This window comes from Microcebus murinus, chromosome 6 (genome assembly GCF_040939455.1).
Source record: "Microcebus murinus isolate Inina chromosome 6, M.murinus_Inina_mat1.0, whole genome shotgun sequence".
NCBI lineage: Eukaryota > Metazoa > Chordata > Mammalia > Primates > Cheirogaleidae > Microcebus > Microcebus murinus.
Window position 1 is genome coordinate 13,505,727 of NC_134109.1, and position 20,195 is coordinate 13,525,921.

Here is a 20,195-nt window from a genome sequence, read left to right on the forward strand (position 1 = left end):
CTAATTTTTGCTTGCCAAAATACTGAAGCCAAGACTTATATTGTAAATGAAGGTATAACTTACTTTAAGAACAAGGAATGCTGTGTTGAGTGTAAATAGGGTGGATCTGTACTTTATTTCGATTCAGGTTTGAGGCATGATTGTCTTTTTTTTTTTTTAATTTTTTTTTTTTTTTGAGACAGAGTCTCACTTTGTTGCCCAGGCTAGAGTGAGTGCCATGGTGTCAGCCTAGCTCACAGCAACCTCAAACTCCTGGGCTCAAGCAATCCTCCTGCCTCAGCCTCCCAAGTAGCTGGGACTACAGGCATGTGCCACCATGCCCGGCTAATTTTTTCTATATATGTATTAGTTGGCCAATTAATTTCTTTCTATTTATAGTAGAGACGGGGTCTCACTCTTGCTCAGGCTGATTTCGAACTCCTGACCTCGAGCAATCCGCCCGCCTCGGCCTCCTAGAGTGCTAGGATTACAGGCATGAGCCACCGCGCCCGGCCAGGCATGATTGTCTTTAACCTATGTCAGGTAGTTAATGATTTATAAATGATTTATAAAGTTCCCTTATGTTTTTAAAAAACCTCTGTACAATCCTTTTGATTTGCTGTATTACTCCTTAACTTGTATTTTTCTTCACATTTTTGTGTATATTATGTTCAATCATATGACATGGCCAGGAAATGAAATATTCCAACTGACTGTTCTTTTAAATAAAGCTTTTATTTTGTAATAATGGCAAATTTTCCAATAATTAGACTACAGTAAAACTGTTTACTGTTTATTTGCTATCCTCATTTGGAAATCCCATAGATATTTCATGTACTTTTTAAAATTCATAAAGTTTATGCTTAACAGTGCTACACACACACACACACACACAGCTTCATATAAAATTGTGATGCACTATTAAATCACCAGCTATTAAAGCGAAGACATAAAAACCTGCAACATTTATGAATACATTAATAAACAATGTATTTTTATAAAAATGAACAAGTTTTTTAGAGGATGTAGTATAAAAATATATAAAAAATATATGCATTTAGAAAAGTCTTAGAAGTTTTATATTGCTATTTAGAAATGTGTGATTTTTCTAATAAGTAAGCATTAACTTCGATAAGTAAAAAATGTGTGCAGAACCATAACCATATAAAACATTAAGTAAATCCTCATTGAATCTAAAAATTTGATCTTTATAATATTCATGTTTTGAGTACTTTTATGCTTATTACTTTATGCTTATTATAGCCCTATGTTTTTCTGTTGAGGTATAATTTTTATACAGTAAAATTTATTCTTTTGGCATGTAGTTCTGTGAGTTTTGATAAATGTTTACAGTTCATGTACACCATTTTGAAAGTTGGTCTTAACTAGTTCTTTATCCCTAGTACTTTATAATCTCATGGTAATTTAAGGATTATCATTATGAACTTTAATGATATCACTGTAGCTATTCAGAATTTGATAACTTCAGTAATTTCCAGTGTATTCTCTTTGTGCTTAGTAGAATTACTGAATAACATATTAAGGAATTTACTTTTCCTCTCTGTACTTTCAGTGGCTTAGTGTAGCTTCTATCCTGTCTGGCCTTGACTGTTGCATCAGCCTGTGAGTTGGCTTTGGTATCTTCTATCTCAATTCCTTTGTAGTTTATCTTCTACACTGCTGCTCCTGGTCTTTCTAAGGCGCAGAACTGATTACATTAATCCTCTGCTTAAAATCTTTCATTGGCTCCCCATTGTGTTTAGATGGGGAGCAATAAAATGCATACTTTTCAAATCAAACACAAATGTCTTTCATGAATTGATTCCTGCCTGGTGTCTTGCTGTGCCTTCTTTCCTCTTCCTTCTCATGCATCAGCCTGACTGCACTAATTACAGATTCCCAGATAAGCCATGTTCTCTGTTGTCTTGGTGCTTTTGTATGCTTTTACTTCCTACTCAAAGCTTTTTTTTTTTTTTTTTTTACCCTGCTGCCCCTTGGCTGCCCAACTTCCCCAAACCTTCAGATGGGCTGAGTTGCTCTCTTTTGCTCTTCTGCTGCTGTTTACCTGATTCCTCTCTAATAGTGCTTGCATCTTGGGCTTGGTCACTTTTGCCTGAGTGTCTCTGCTGCTTGTGATTAGGGAATGTGTCTGTTGCAGTATTGCCAGTGCTGTGCAAAATGTCGGATACAAGTAAGCATTCAGGATGTTTGTTCAATTAATCAACTATATATTATAGTTTCATGTAGAGTATGATGCCTATATGAAACCTATGAAACAGGTAAGGAGAAGAAAAATGTATTATGGCAGCAGTGCACACCAGAATTCCTGATATGGAGGGAACTGCATTTGAGGCTAGCTCACTTAGGGACATGGGACCCTGTAAGTGTGAATGTTAACTGGAGCTAAGAGGTCAAAATAAATGGAGAGAAACAAGGGGGTGGGTTTGTTGGTTTGTTCCTAATAGGGAAGGAGAGAGAGAAAGAAGCAAAAAGTCAAAAAAATGATGTGAGGCCAGAGGATAGGTTGGATAAAGATCTACTTCCCCCAAAGTTGGATGATGGAGAAATAGATAAAGAATGCACCTTCTTGCTCCTTTTGAGGGAGTTGTTTTCATTGTTGCCTGGTGTAGCACTCCTCTTCCTTTCACTGAAATCTGGTATGCTAAATGCTTTTTGCCCATGTTGGGTTGTTGGTTTTGTCTTTTATAGGAGTCAAACAATGACCTATGTACTGTCTAGATTGGTACAGTACAGAAAAGAGGTGGTGGCCAAGTAGCTCCAAGGGTTCTGATGTCAATCCTCCTAAGTAATTGTGGGAAACCTTGGCAGACAGGGGAGGCTTTGGACTTGCACAGGCTATGGCATTGCAGGATTTGAATCCATTTAGTTTAGATTAGAAGGAGCTGGCAAGCCCTACCTAACAACTAGGATACATGCATGGCAAAAAAAAAGAGTGCAAATGAACACACAAAAATGAGAGTAACTAGTGTTAGAAAGATGCGTGAACTGTAGTTGCTGTTTCCTTGGAGACTTTCTCTGTCATAGTTCATAATGCAAGAAAAGTTTTACAAGAGGAAAATATCTACAATATATACAGTGTCATTTTCTTATTCAAACCAGAACTTGGAAATTAGAGATTAATATTGAGGTTTCTTTAATATTGAAGGTGCTGGAAAGGGGAAGGTGAAATTAATTATTGAGGAATCGCAAATAAAGGCCAGGACTGAAACTCCATTCTTTACCCAAAACAGGAATTTTTTTATTAACATGTTAGGCTTTGTTTCCCTCTTTTTATTAAATTGATGAACTAATGTCTCAAAGAGAAAAAAATCTGTTAAGTAAATGAAAATTGGACAAGGTTTGGAATAAAGTTTAAATTTTATAAATTGATAGTGTTCTATAGAATATATATTTATAATAAATTATGGTTTATCTCAGTTTAGCTGCTATAAGCTGTAAGTTTCTGTACTATTGCATTTACAACCAAATCTGCTTTTTATAATTGTTCTCTTTTATGAAATGATAAAAATCAAATAATTACTGACAAGATCACAGTATACTTACTGCAGTGTCATGTGTATATTGCTGTTAATTAAATGTGCCTTGATAATGGCAAATAAGATTCATTTAATACTGAGTCATTATCCTATTTGTATTTTCTCTTCATGCCTTGATTTCATGCATACAGCTGTAGTTACCATCAAAATGATACCTTTCCATGGTGAGCATGGAATTAGAAAAAAGGCAGTTGGTTGAATGTTCTAATAGCTAAAGACATTAAGGCTTGAGAGCATGATAGGGGTGATCCTTCCTGAGGGACCTGAGGTTTGAATTGACTGGTTAGGTTATCCCCTGGACTGCGCTAGAAACACATACCCAATTTGGAATTCTGTTTTTACGTTTTCGTTTTGTCTAGATTGTCTTTTGTTGTCTGTTTTTTAGACATTTTAGTTCTTTTGATTAGGATAGTTCATAGTTCAAATCCTTGTACTCTACTTATAGTGATTTTTATTTCTTAAGGTGACTTTACATAAATCTCATTTCTTGCTCTGAGGCATATTTTAGCCCAGGTGATTGCTGAGGCATTCTACTCTTGCTTCAGTGTACTGCCGCTCTGGTACTTCCTTCAGAGACCATTTGTGTCGTTAGAAAGGCTATCTATGATCTTCCCCCACCCCTTGACATCTTAACATATCGTTATCTTTTTCTCTGTTCTTTAATTCTTCTCTCAGGCTCCTTATGCCCTGAATCCTGTTCTTCATCACTTCCTGAAGGATCTGCTCCCTTAGGAAGCACCCCTCCCACCTCTGCTTTTTCCAGCCTTTGCCATGGGCCTTCTCTCCCATCTGCCTTCTAAGGTGGAAGAAAGCTTCATATGATCCTTTCCATTTTACCTTTATTTCTTTGTTTTATGCCCCCATTTTTTGAACAGAATTGCTTATATTCTTTTAAGGATATTGTTTTTTCATCCCCACCCTCACCTTCCTATATAGACTTGAGGCTCTAGCTTTGTTTATTCAGATACTTTTAGGTTGGGATTTGGATTTTTATTGTGGGCAATGCGATGCACATTATATTGACATGCACAATAAGGAATTTCAAACCATCTTTAAAAGGTTAGATGTGATTTGGGTTGCAGTGTTATTGAACAATTTGATGATCCAGGATATTATGTCTCCGTGAGGTCTCCTGGTATATATGGTTCTTTCAGCTAGTTTGTTTTAATCTTGGGACAAGTTTTCTAGCATATGGCCATGAATGCTTGGGATCTAGCCCAATGCTATTTGACTTCATAGTTCAAAGGGGGATCATTTCTGTGGTCGCTATCCTATTTTACAGTCATGTTGGCCAGGTACAGTGGCTCACTTCTATAATCCTAGTACTTTGGGAGGCCAACGCAGAAGGATCGCTTGTGGCTGCGAGTTCGAGACCAGCCTGAGCAACATGGTGGGGGGAAAAATTAGCTAGGTATGATGGCATATGCCTGTAGTCCCAGCTACTCAGGAAGCTGAGGCAGGAGGATCATTCGAGCCCAGGGGTTTGAGGTTGTACTGAGCTATGATGATGCCACTGCACTTAAGCCCAGGCAGCAAAGCAAGACCCTGTCTCTTAAAAAAACAAAAAAACAAAAAACTAGTCATACCACAGTCTGTTTAAAGATAGGCCATCATACAAATAATGCATCTTTCTTCTGTTTTGACTATTTGTTTGATTTTCTTAAATTTGTTTATTTAATTTATTTATTTTTGAGATAGGGTCTTGCTCTCTTGCCCAGGCTAGAGAGCAGAGGCATCATCGTAGCTCACTGCAACCTCAAACTCCTGGGTTCAAGCAATCCTCCTGCCTCAGCCTGCTGAGTAGGTGGGACTGCAGGCATGTGGCACCCTGCCTGGCTAATTTTTCTACTTTTTGTAGAGATGGGGTCTCACTGTGTTGCTCAGGTTGGTCTTAAACTCCTTGCCTCAAGTGATCCTACCACTTTGGACTCAGGTTTTATTTTTTTAAATAACCCCTCCCCTTTTAAACTTTAAAAATATAGAAAAAAGTACCACTTCCTTTATTATGCTTTTGGAATATGGCTCTAGTTCTCATTCTTCCAGTATTAACAGTTCTTTAAAAAAAAAAAAATCACTGTTGACCTAACTGAATTAGGGTGTCTTAGCCTTCATCTACTTCCACCTTTGTGCCACTTCATCGTTAGTATTTTTTTATTGACATTCTGTCTTTCCTTGGATTCAAGGCATGGTTAGTTGAACCATTTCTCAGGCTCTTTTTCTTGCTTCATAACTCCAGGTAATCATTGAGACTCGCCTTTCTTTTTGTGTGGTCTCCTGAAGGGCTTTCTTCTTAAACATTTTGCCATTGCCCCACTCCTTATAACTTTGTGCATGATGTCTCTGCGGAAATTTAGTTCCTTGTCTAGAGCTCCCTACATGACAGCCCTTTTGGTATGTTCTGCTATCACTTCAAAATCAGTGTTGAAACCCCAGAACTTCCCCTTTTGACTTCCTTATTCTGTCAATAACACTACCATTCTCCAGACTTGCATTTCTTGTACTTGGATATGGGGCTGTGGTAGTCCATTTGAGCTACTATAACACAATGCCTTAGACTGGGTAATTTATAAACAACAGAAGTTTATTTCTCACAGTTCTGGAGGCTGTAAAGTTTAAGATCAAGCTGGCAGCAGATTCAGGGGCTGGTAAGAGCTCTCTGCTTCTTGGATGGTGCCTTCCAGCTATGTCCTCACATGATGGAAGGGGGCAACAGGCTTCCCTCCAGCCTTTTTTATAAGAGCACTGATCACATTCACAAGGACTCTGCCCTCATGACCTAATCAGCTCCCAAAGGCCCCACCTATAATATCAACACATTGGGGATTAGATTTCAATATATGAATTTTCAAGGGACACAAACATTTGGACCATAGCAGGGGCCAATAGGGAAAAAATGGAACAGAAATTCAGTTAATTTATATTTGAATGTGGGTATCCTGTCCCATTTGCTTTTTGTAGTGTCAGCACCCAAGACAGGTATTCAATGAATGTTTCTTAAACTGAGCATTATAATGATTCTGGGGTTTATTTTTTCTTCATTCTAGTTTTTACTCAGACCCGACCCTCATTAGCACACATCTAGTTTACTGCAATGCCTCATCATTTTTTGGTAGTAGTTTTTTCTTGCTTCTATCCATGTCGTACACTATTGGCAGAGTAATTTTCCTTAAACATTACTTTCATGATGTCAAGAGCCATTATTACTTAAGGATTCAATTAAAACTAATTAGTCTGGCATTCAGGTTTTGAATCAGCTAGTTCCATGTACCTGTTTTATGTTATGTTTTTACTGTTTTTCCCACATAAACTCATTATAGCTAATTATAATAGATCAGTCCTCTTATTGTTCTCTTCTAGGAACATAGTTATTCCTCCTTACACCTTTGCTCCAGCTATTCTTCTAGCCCAGAATTCCCCAGCCATCCTCTCATTTTTGCCAGTACAAATCCTAAACTTCTTAGCTAAAGGCCTAACTGACGCCTGGCCCAGAACTTAGCCTTTAGTAGGCACTTGTGAATGTTTGTTAAATGAGTGAATGCGTTCTCAATAAGCTTTTCTAACTAGCTTCACATGATGATGATATTCTCCTTCATGTCACAGACTCCATGGGCCTGTTTATTACATTTCTCATATCTTATTGCAAGTTTAATAAATGATTAATTCATGGGATAAAATCTAGTTTATGAGTGCCTTTGTCATATACTAAGAAACATATTTGAAATGACTTCAAAAGCATTGTTCTCTTTATTTGTACCTTAATTGTGTAAGTGCTTTTAAATTAAGCCTTTTCTTAGCTTTAACACAAGTGAATCATTCGATCTAATCAAATGATTTTAGCACATGCTCTGTGCAATTACATTTGTGCAGCTTAGCAGAAACTATAGCAACAGTGAAAATGTGTTTTTACTGATTGTTTTCCTCCATAAGAATTGTAATTTTCAAGTCAAACATCTTACAACTCGAAAAAATGATTATAGATAATATGTTACAAATGTGTTTGGTGATAGACTTGCTTAGAAAGTTGGGCATCACAGGTTTATGGCTATCCTGTAAGAATATGCCAAGGATTAATGATATTAGGAAGTTAAATATGAAATGTCTGATTTTGAATCAAAAGTTTATTATATCTCAAACAAGAAGCAGTATAGTTAATCAAAATATGTGCCTAAACTATTGACACATTTTTGGCATCTTAACAGTAGCTTGCTTATGCTAGCAACAAAGAAGCCTCCAGAGCAAGTAGTGAAAGGTGTTTTCCACAGCTTGTTGAGAATTGAATATTTTTTCCTTGTGAGAAGTGGTCCAAAGCCTGGAAGAAGTGGAAGTCAGTTGGTGCAAGGACTGGTGAGTACAGTGGATGACAGAGAATTTCCCAGTCCAGCCTCTGTATTTTGAGCAGCGTTGTTTTTTTGCGACATGTGGTCTTGCAAGAGGATTGGCCTGTCTCTATTGATCAATCTTGACTGCTTAATCACAAGCGTGCTCATCATTTTGTCCAACTGGTTGCAGTAGACATCCGCTATCATGGATTGAGCAGGTTTCATGAGGCTGTAGTGGGTAATACCAGCACTGGACCACCAAACAGACACCATTAGCTCTTTTTGATGAATATTCAGTTTTGGTCTGTGTTTCAGCACTTCATCTTTATCTAACAGGTGTGCCAAACACTTGCAATTGTAAGAAAGAATTCATTTTTAATCACATGTAACAATACAGTGTAGAAATGGTACGCCTTTATGTTATGACAACAAAAAAAGTCAAGCTTTGAGACAATTTCTCTTCTGATGCTCATTTAATTCATGCAGTACCATATCCGGCTTCTTTACCTTTCTGATTTGTTTCAAATGGCCCAATATTGTTGGAATAGTAAAGTTAAACCTTGCTGCTAATTCATGCGTAGGTTGAGATGGATTCACTTCTACTACAGCTTTCAGCTCATCATTACCCACCTTGGTCTCAGGTCGCCCAGGTGGCTCATTTTGGAGATTAAAAACACTAGAATGGAACTTCTCAAACCATCAGCATACTGTACGTTCATTAGCCACATACTTCCTAAACACTTCATTGGTATTTTGAGCTGTTCTGGGCTGCATTGGTTCCATGATGGAACTCATATTTAAAAATAACATGAATTTTTTACTTATCTATGGTTTCACAAAAATTGCTCTAAAAAATTTGAAAGATAATCACAAGCCAAAATGTGCATTGGAAAGACTGAGAATATACCTTCACAATAAAAAAAACAAAAAATAAGTATCGTTAAAATGAAACGTCAGAGATATCAACAGTCAAACTTAGTGCTTAAGGAAATTGGACATTCCATACTTAATAACCTAATATTAATAGTTACCTTTGAGTGATGAGATTATGGGAGATTTTAAAGGCCTATTTTAGCCCTATCTATACTGTTTATTTTCTTTAAAAAACAGTGAACCTGGTTTGTTTTATAATGAAAACAACAACAAAGTTATTTAAATTTTAGGGAAAATATACAATTTTCCTTTTGTCTTAAGTTCACTGCTTTTAAGATTATACCATTCATTACCTCACACACCCATTAGGATGGCTACTATTAAAAAACCAGAAAATTACAAGTGTTGGCGAGAATGTGGAGAAATTGGAACCTTTGTGCACCGTTGGTAGGAACGTACATAGAGTCTCTAGGAAAAACAGTATGGAGCCTCAAAAGATTAAAAATAGAATTACCGTTTGACCAAGCAAATCCACTTGTTGTTATAGAATATAGAATATAGAATGTTCAATAAGAATTGAAAGCCAGGTCTCATGCTTGAAGCTCTGGCATGGTGTGGGTGGTGGTGGTGGTGGTGGCAGGGGCAATATATGTAACCCTAACAATATTTGTACCCCCATAATATAATGAAATTAAAGGGAAAAAAATCAGCTTTCAAAGACACTAAATAAAAAAAAAAAAAAAAGAATTGAAAGCCAGGTCTCAAAGTAAAACCCTTGTTCATAGCAGTATTATTCACAATAGCTATAACATAGAAGCAATCCAGGTGTCCATTGGCAGATGAATGGATAAATAAAATGTACTATATGCATACAATGGAATATTTTTCTGCCTTAAAAAGGAAGGAAATTCTGATGTATGCAACAACATGGATGAAAATTGAGGACAGTATGCTAAGTGAAGTAAGCTAGCCACAAAAAGGTAGCTACTGTATGATTCCATTTATATGAGATACTTAGAGTAGTCAAAATTGTAGATGGTGAAAGTAAAATATCGGTTACCAGGGGCTGGAGGGGAGGAATGGAGTCATTGTGTGATGGATATAGAATTGCGCTTTTAGATAAAAAGAGTTATAGAGATGGATGGTGGTGATGGTTGCACATTTTGAATGCTTTTAATAACACTGAAATGTACACTTAAAAATGATTAAGATGTTACATTTTATATGTATTTTGCCACAATAAGAAATTGGAAAAAGTTACATCAGTTATATTTTCCCATACTGCACATAACCATATTAATATTTATTATAAGGAGGAGCTAAAGGAATCCAATCATACTATAAAGTAGAATTATTTTATACTTATTATGTAATATAAAATTTTTCCTTTAAGAATTGTTCTTTCAAATGGTTTTTTAAATTATTTAAATATTGAATTCATTTGAGTTGTGACATTTTAAAAAAATCAATTGATTTCTAATAAAAGAATTAGTTAAATACATTCTTAAAAGTGAGTTCCTGGCCCTGTGCAGTGGCTCACTCCTGTAATCCTAGCACTCTGGGAGGGCAAGGTAGGAGGATTGCTTGAGGCCAGGAGTTTGAGACCAGCCTGAGCAAGGGAGTGAGATCCCATATTAGATCCCAAAAAATAAAAATAAAAATAATTAGCCAAGTGGTGGCAGGTGGCTGTAGTCCCAGCTACGTGGGAAGCTGAGGCAGAAGGATCACTTGAGCTCAAGAGTTTGAGATTGCAGTGAGATATGATGATGCCACTGCACTCCAGCCCAGGCAACAGGGAGACCTTGTCTTTGAGGGCAGGGGGAAAGGTGAGTTTCTAACCACGGAGTATGCATTGTAGGGTAACAACACTAATCAAATCCAGGATTTTCAATGGGATAATTTCTAATATTTTAATAAGAAAAAACTGGTTAGAATTGCTTTGTGAAAGCTTTAAACTGTTTATACCTTTCTTTTCTAAATGATTAAACTTAGGCATTAGTTTAAAAAATCCTGTAGGTGCTTTTGATGAGAGGAGACTAAGCTGATTACAATAGAGATAAGCCTGAAATAGGCCTTTTAAAGATTTAAAATATTTCTTGTTTCAGTCCAACTTTTCTAGTTAACAATTCTTATGTGGGCATCAGAATAGATGCCAGAAATGAACAACTGGTGTGGTCATAGTGCTGTGTACTAGCTGACTAGTTCTATTCTTTTATAAGTTTGTTTATATTTTTCATTGTGCATATTTGTGAAGAGTTTTCATAAGGCATTGTTTCTGTGGGAAGGAGTTAATACTTTTAAATAGGATTTAGAGGCTAAGGGTGAAGTTTTGGTGCCATTATGGTATTACAAGCAGAAATTTAGAAATGCCCAAACCCTGCTCTGCTAGTCTAACTTTTGCCTCAGGAGTCATGAGAGATCTGTCTGCAAGGAGCAGTAGCTGGTGGGAATCAGAGTACCACTTTAATAAGATCTGTGCAAGTTCCAACACACCAGTGTAGGACTCTTCTGTAAAAGCTGCATTGGTGCAGGTAGTTTAGGCTTAAGCCCTAAGTGAGGCCTCCTACTTCCCTCCCAAACCCATCTAATCATAATGTTGAGGCCAACATGTTCAGATGTGTGGCTTAGAAGATGAGAAAGGAGAACAAACTAATGAGTGAACGTCAAATGTCTTAGTAGTTTCGGATTTCCATAACAAAGACACTGTATTCTGGGTGGCTTAAACAATTTATTTCTCACAGTTCTGGTGGCTGGGAAGTCCAAGACTGAGGTGCTGGCAATTCCAGTGTCTAGTGAGGACCCGCTTCCTGGTTTGCAGGTGGCAGTCTTCTTTTTGTATCCTAACATGAGGGGGGGGAGAGAGAGAGAGAGGAGAGAGAGAGAGAGCGCGTGCGCGCAAGCATGCTTTCTTCTGTCATTTCTTATAAGGGCACTAATCCCATCATTAGGGCTCCACCTTCAGGACCTAATTACCTCCCAAAGGCCCCATCTCCAAATACCATTGGAGATTAGAATTTCTAGCTATGAATTTTAAGGGGACACAAACATTCAGACCATAGCACCAGGTCCTAAGAGAACCCCTGAATCTGCTTAGTTAACTACTATATATATTGAAGGAAGAAGTGCAAAAGAATGGCCATTCAGCCCCAGGGAGTCAGACTGTGCCAGAATTTGAGGCAAAAAACCCCCACAGAGGCTTTGTGTAGAGGCTGACCTTTTAACACAGTGACACTACCTACTAACTGTGCCCATTTGGAGTTTCGGACTCTTGAATAATCAGATTAGTAACCTCTCTTACCTTTGGGGAGAACTAGAAAGGGGGTTTCATATACATGCCTGGCATAGGAAAAGGAGAAAAAGTTCTTTTTTTCCTACAACCACAATGAAGTACCATCTGTTTTAGGGCATGAAGAAGGACAGTGTACAATTCTAAATATCTCTCAGAATACAGGCCTATTTCTGGTAGTCTGGTCCCAGGCATGCAGGTAGCTCCACATCATCTGATCAGCATATTTTGGGCTTTACTAAGGCATGTGAATGACTCACACTTGCAGAAGATTTTTGCAATTGGCTGATGTTTATTTTATCTCTAGGGTGAAATAAAATATGTAAATATTTTAAGTGTTCTAATAAATGTTAGTATTGTTACTGAGAAGTTTGAGCTCTTGTTCTTAGGTTAACAATTTAATTAAGAGAAATGTAGTTTATTTTTAGACTTTCATCCTCAAAGGCTTTAATCATAATGACAAAATAATAGCATAGAAATGAGAACTATTTAGAAACCTAGACTCACATGCTCGAATATGTGTTTTTCATTGCTTTGGATTCTATTTAATATATTTACCATTTGCTTTTATGTGTTTTGTCATTCACACAGTGGAAAAAATCTTTGTAATTAATACTTTCCCATGCCTAAATATGATAATGCTTCCTATTGATTTGCTTTCATATGTGATCATATACTTTGCCTAAAAGATGTAATGTAAAAGAAAGAATCATATGGATATTAAGTTCAAGATCTCTTACATGGGCCATATCATATCCTTTTTAAATTTTATTTTACTCTTTTAGATTAACTTGTGAAACCAATAGTTGAAATTAAAGTAGAAACTACTATTACTGTATAATATTGACTGTAGAAAAACTTTTGCTTCTTGTAATGTTAAGACCCACTGGAGTATTCCTTTTCAGAAAACAACTATAAAACCTGGACTTAATACAAAAAGCAACTATCTGAAGGCACTAGAGAATAAACAGAAGCAGACACAGTTGGAGAAGGGGAGGAAGGAAGGAAGCTATAAGAAATGACTTTGCCTTTTCACTGATTCACTGGGGTGGACTTTGAATAGAGACATACATTGTAATCCATAGAGCAACAACAGCAAAAATATTGCAAAGAAGTAAAGCTAGCTTCAGGGTAAGTGCAGTCCACACTGAGGGGATTCTAGTGGAAAAACAGTAGACTCTTCAGCCAGGAAAACTGAAACCAGGGAACCCTGACCACTGAAGATAGTGGGAGGAATCCATGAAGGAGAACTGGGTGCTAGTGGTAGTGGGGTGTCCTCAAATTGTGTGTCCCTACCTCTCTGGCTAACTCTCTGAACTAAGCATGAATACAACAGACTCAGAATAGCTCAGCTAAAGATGAAAAATCTGAACTGGGACTGGAACTACTTCCCAAGGAACAGAGTTTATAAGCCAAGCCAAGCCATTTGTCTGCTAAAACAAAAGAAACAACTCATTGGAGAAAGATCACCTACACTCTTCACTAATTAATATATATAATTTCAATGAAGGATCAAAAAAAATGGCACATATCCCAGGAGGAAAGAATCAGCTGAGCCCTACCCTGAGGCGAATGATATATTGGAAATATAATTTGTTGAACACCAAAAATAAAAAGCAAACATTGAAAGCAGTAAGAGAAAAATGATGCATTTCAGAGGAGCATGACTCCACTTAATGAGGACTCCACCTCAGAAACTGTGGTGGCCAAGGGAGCATGGAAGAACATATTTAAAGTGCTAGACAAAAAGAAAAGAACCTGTCAATCTGGACTTCTGTATCAAAAAAAAATTAATATCCTTCAATAATTAAGGTGATTCTGGAATTAGTGTGATGATAACACAACCCTATGAATATACTGAAATATACTGAATTGTACACTTTAAAAGGATGAATTTTATGGTATGTGAATTATATGTATCTCAACAAAAAATATTAAGTGAGGGTAGAATAAAGACTTTTTCAGTTAAAAGAAGACTCAGAATTTATAACCAGTGCTACAAGAAATGTCAAAGGAAGTAGTTCTTCAAGGTTGAGTAGAATTAATACCAGATGGAATTTTAGATCTCTAGAAAAGAAAGATCATCAAATATGGTAAATATCTGGACAAATGCAAAAGTCAGCAACTCCTTCCCTCTCCTCTTCCCTCCTTTTTTCCTATTAATTTTCTTGTAATCATATCATATAAACAAAACTTATTGTCTTGTGAAGTTTAGATGTAGGAGATGATATAAATCCCATAAAATATATAACAATAACCATACCATAAAGAATGGTTGCAAGGTTTCTATTAGTATATTTTATGAGTAGTATAGTATTAACTACAAGAGGACTTTGAATAGAGACATACATTGTAATCCATAGAGCAACAACAGCAAAAATATTGCAAAGAAGTAAAGCTAAAATGCCAGTGTGAAAATTAAAATGGAATTCTAAAAAGCATTCAAGTGATTTTTTTAAAAATCAGGAAAGTAAGAATATGTGAACAAAAAACAGAAAAGACATTTTAAAAACAAATAATAAAATGCTATGTCCAAACCCAACCACTTTAATAATTACATTAAAATGTTAATTGATTAAATACTGCAGTCAAAATCCTAGCAGGCTTTTTTGTGAAGCATTTGAAAACCTGATTCTAAAATGTATAGAAAACACAAGACAGTCTTGAAAAAGAAGTTTAAGATTGGAGGACTTAAGATAATCAAGACAGTGAACTACTGGCATAAGGCTAGATGTAGACCACTAGAACAGACTAGGGAGTCCTAAAGTAGACCTGTGCTTATGTGGTCAATTGATTTTTGACAAAGGAGCCAACATAATTTAATGTTGAAAAGATAGGGTTTTATTGTTGTTGTTGTTAAATGGTACTGGAATAACTGGATATCTGAGGGGAAAAAATGAACCATGATCTTTACCTTACACCATATAAGAAAATTAACTTAAAATGGATCATAGACTTCATTTGGACTAAAACTATTAAAATTCCAGAAGAAAACGTAAGAGAATATCTTTGTGACATTGAGTTAGGCAAGAATTTCTTAAATAGGATCCACAAAACATATAAAAGAAAAAATATAAAATGAAATGGACTGCACCAAAAATTTATTAAATTTGCTTTTTAAAGGATACAATTAAGAAAATTAGGCCGGGCTCAGTGGCTCACGCCTGTAATCCTAGCACTCTGGGAGGCTGAGGCAGGAGGATTGCTCAAGGTCAGGAGTTCAAAACCAGCCTGAGCAAGAGCGAGACCCCGTCTCTACTATAAATAGAAAGAAATTAATTGGCCAACTAATATATATACAAAAAATTAGCCGGGCATGGTGGCGCATGCCTATAGTCCCAGCTACTTGGGAGGCTGAGGCAGAAGGATCGCTTGAGTCCAGGAGTTTGAGGTTGCTGTGAGCTAGGCTGACGCCACGGCACTCACTCTAGCCTAGGCAACAAAGCGAGACTCTGTCTCAAAAAAAAAAAAAAAGAAAATTAAAGTTAAGCTATAGAACTAGAGAATATATTTGCAAAACATGTGCTTTTATTCAGGTATTAACTCCTACAATAGTTAAAAAGACAAACAGCTTTATAAAACATGGACAAAAGGTTTTAATAGATAATTCACAAAAGAAGATACATGAATGCCCCATAAGCTTATGAAACAATGCTCAACATTACTTGCTATCAAGAAAATGTGAATTAAAGCCACAATAAGATACTACTTCACACCCACTAGAATGGCGAAAGTTAAAATGTCTGATATTACCATGTCTTCAGGAGGATGTGGAGCAACTGGAACTCTCATTGATGGTATGCAAAATAGTACAGCTGCTTTAATAAACAGTATGGTAATATCTTATAAAGGTAGACACACATGTATCATATTGTGCAGTAACCCCACTCCCAGGTATTTACCAAAGAAAATGAAAACATACGTCCACACAAATACTTCATAGTAGTCCCAAACTGTACAGCATAAATCCACTCAACACAGTCCATCAACTAGTGAATAGAAAAGCAAATTGTGGTATTATCTGTACTATGGAATATAGCTTAGCAGTAAATAAGAATGAAATAGTAAAATGTACACAAAAATCTGGATGAAACTCAGAGAGGTAAGGCTAAGCGAATGAAGTTGAATGCAAAGAAACTACGTGTTATATGATTTCATTTATAAGAAGTTCTAAAAGTTAAAACTATAATGACTGGAATTATGTTATTGGCTGCCTAGTTAGTGATTGGCTTCAAAAGGACATCCAGAAACTTTTCAGGGTGATGGAACTGTTTTATGTCTTGCTCGTGGTAAGTTTTCATGACTGTACATGATTACTAAAATTCATCAAACTATTCATTTAAATGAGTGAATTTTACTGTATGTAAATAAATCTCATATAAATAAACCTCATGTAAATAAACCTCAGTAAATCTTAAAAATATGTTCACTGTAGGTTTTTGGTGCTCAAATGTCTTCAGTTAATTTTTTTTTGAGAAAAAAAAATTGACCTGTGAACTCTTTGCTTGTGTTTATCACTTCAAAGGCAAATAAAAAATAAAATTAGGGTTAAATGGGGAACAGTACTGTTTTTGTTACAACACTAGTAAAATTGTAATTAATTTTGTTAAATAAAAAAGTTAATATTTTTCATATCTTCAAGATAGAAGGACATGAGCCAAAGGAATGTTATCTGACAATCCCAGATAATAGCTGTGAGGACTGTGGCCAGGATTAAGATCTCTGCATCCCTCCTTTTTGCAGTTACGACTCCTTGATCCCCAAGTGACATTATGACAGTGAAGCAAAAATAAAGGAGTACATTATTACAAGCTTTATCTTTGGTCCTCTACCTCAAACTGAAGCCTTGACCTTTGTCTGGACCACCTGGGCCTGCTTAAGACTTACTTGTTCCTTTGCTGTAAGCAGATACCCCTTCAGCTTGTTTACTGGAATCTTACCATGCTTAAACAAGAAAAGGCTAAGATAGATAAACTCTAGGAGAAACGTGTGGTAGGAAAAGCTTTTGGTAAGCTCAGGGCTAAGCTCTTCTCAAGCCCAGCATTCTTGAATTTTCCTAGGACCTGATACTTGAAGTATAGGAGAGGGAAGAACCTTTCCCAGTGCTGCCTTATCTGGGAACAATCTTGATGGAAAAGCAATATACAAAGAGCTACTAAGGCAACGAGAGGAGCAACTACAGAGGACATAACTTGAAAATACCAGAGCTAACTTCTTATCACCTGGAATACTTCATTCCTGAGTACAGAAGGCATCAATGACCTTCATCTTGAGCCCTGTCTTAACCCCAGGGATAGGAGGTTGGAGAAACCTGGAGCTCCTCTAACAGGCAAATTATTAACGTATCAGAAACAAAAGAGACAGTAGACTATGAACAAAAACAGCTCTTCACAGATCATCTGAAAGATCTTTGTGAATGACTAGGGTTTCCTGGATAGCCTACTTTATAAAAGAAAGTATAATTAATTTGTAACCTCTTTTAATTTCCTATGAAAGTAATTCTGTGTATCAAAAGATAGGTCCTTATCTTCTTACTCTAGCAGCAAATAAAGTTAGGGGGAAAATATAGTATATAGACAGTGCTTTTGGAAACAGCTGGGCCTTTACATATTTCTGTAAATATGATTCCTAATAGTGAGAACCAGGAATAATTATTTTTAATACATGATTTTTAATAATGTCTTAAGTTTTTTAAAATAATAATAATAGAATTTAACATTCAAATGGAAAAGAGCCAAATCATTATTTCAAAAGTGATTGTCTCTTGAGAGCTTGGTTTTTAATATAATCTGCTTGACATACTAGGGGAAGATAGGCTATTCGGTGCTTAAGATACTACCTATGTTTTTGATATCCATTTTAGATCTCTATTGATGTCGGTGTGAACTCTAGGCTGGGCTGTGTACATTGATTTGTTCCCACTATAAAATGATGCATTAATTAATAATCAAAATCTTAAAAACAGAAAGTAGAATGGTGGTTCCTAGGGCTAGAGGAAAATGAAAAAAGGAAGTTGTTGTCCAGTGGATATAAAGTTTATTTTGCAAGATGAAAAAGTTCTAGAAATGTGTTGCATAACAACGTGCATATAGTTAACAATACTGTACTATACACTTAAAAATGGGTAAGATGGTAAATTTTATGTATTTTGACCACAACTTAAAAAATTTTATAGATGATAAGTTAGCTCTGGCCAGATGTGATGGCCTGTAATCCTAACACTCTGAGAGGCTGAGGTGGGAGGATTGCTTGAGGCCAGGAATTCGAGACTAGCCTGAGCAAGAGCAAGACCTCTGTCTCTACAAAAAATACAAAAATTAGCCAGGAATGGTGGCATGCCTATAGACCCAGCTACTCAGGAGGCTGAGACAGGAGGATGACTTGAGCCTAGGAGTTTTAGGTTGCAGTGAGCTATGATGACACCACCGCATTCTACCTGAAGTGACAGAGTGAGACTGTCTCAAAGGGAAAAAGTTAGCTCTGGTATGTTTAGTTAAACTTTGGAAAGACATTGAGATTACTTATTCTCCCAGACTTTTAATCCTATAAATGCTTAGTTGGGTCTGATTATCTAGATGTTGTCTTCCCAAAGCAGTAATTTATTTATAAACAGTTATAATGCTTACTCTGGCACATAGCAAGCACTGTATAAATTTAGTTTATTTAATCCTCTTCAACCCCTATGAGGTAGGTATTATTTTCCTGTCATTTTATTATGGACTTTTTCAAATATACAGATAATTTGAAAGAATTGTGCGTCGAATACCCTTATATTCACTTTCTAGATTCTGCAATTAACATTTTGCTGTATTAGCTTTATGACATATCTATTCATATATATAGATTTATTCATCCATTTATCTTTTTAAATGCATTTCAAAGTAAATTGCAGTCACCAGGATGCTTTGAGGATGAGTATTTTTATCATCCCTATTTTATATTATTGAGAACTGAGACACAGAGAAGTAATTTGTCACACAGCTTTTTTTTTTTTTTTTGAGACAGAGTCTCACTCTGTTACCCAGGCTAGAGTGAGTGCCGTAGCATCAGCCTAGCTCACAGCAACCTCAAACACCTGGGCTCAAGCAATCCTGCTGCCTCAGCCTCCCAAGTAGCTGGGACTACAGGCATGTGCCACCATGCCCGGCTAATTTTTTTCTATATATATTAGTTGGCCAATTAGTTTCTTTCTATTTATAGTAGAGACAGGGTCTCGCTGTTGGTCAGGCTGGTTTCGAACTCCTGACCTCGAGCAATCCGCCCGCCTCGGCCTCCCAGAGAGCTAGGATTACAGGCGTGAGCCACCGCACCAGGCCTTGTCACACAGCTTTTAAGTGGTATAACTAGGATTAGGATCAAGCTCTTTTTAAATACTTCTACAGAATCCTAGTTCAAATAATATTAATAGGTATTACCATAAAGAGTAATTCTGTGGGTAAATAAATTGACAGATATAGTATCTCAGTCTTGAAGATCCACATGCATATTTTCATAATACAGGATCTGTGAGGTTCAGCAGTAAAGAAAGCATTTAACTTTGTTTAAGCCAACCATTTCGGAATTTTTTCTACCAGAGCACTCTGCTCCCCACCTTTCTCCCAAATATAACACCATTTAACATCTCATATGATGAGACTAGAATTCAATGGACTATACTTTGGAAAATGCTTGTTTATAAGGTAAGATATCTTAATTTTGTTTATTTAGGACAATACATTTTTGGAGAGTTTATATTTTTAAATATAGTACTAGAATTTTACAGCTGGCAGGGCTCTTAGAGTTAATTGAGGCCAGCACTTTCATTTCAGAGATGAGGGAATGGATACACAGGGTGTTCAAGTGACTAATGCAAACTAAATCATTTCCAGTACTTAGTGGCAGAAGTGGAACTAGAACCCAGCCTGGAACTTGGGAATGGCATTTAGCTGACACTCAGTAAATATTTGTTGAATACGTTAATATGTCTTCCAGCTCTGTCCAGTTTTCTTTCCACTACCTATCTATCTACATATTAGAATTTTTTTCATTTTCAGATTATATTGGTCAATAGAGAGTCTGTTAACACTTAAATTTATGTTAATGTAACCTTTGGTACAAATGATATCTAGCTCCTAAATTCTTTTTTAAAAGGCTTTATTGTAATATATAACAAACAGAAAATTGCACAAAACATAGCTGTAC

The 20,195-nt window shown here is 36.3% G+C and overlaps 1 protein-coding gene across 2 annotated transcripts in view; it reads left to right on the forward strand.

The window, feature by feature from the left end:
- Positions 1–20,195, forward strand: part of RPS6KA5 (ribosomal protein S6 kinase A5) — a 168,390-nt gene that overhangs the window by 36,525 nt on the left and 111,670 nt on the right. The window lies entirely within an intron of this gene.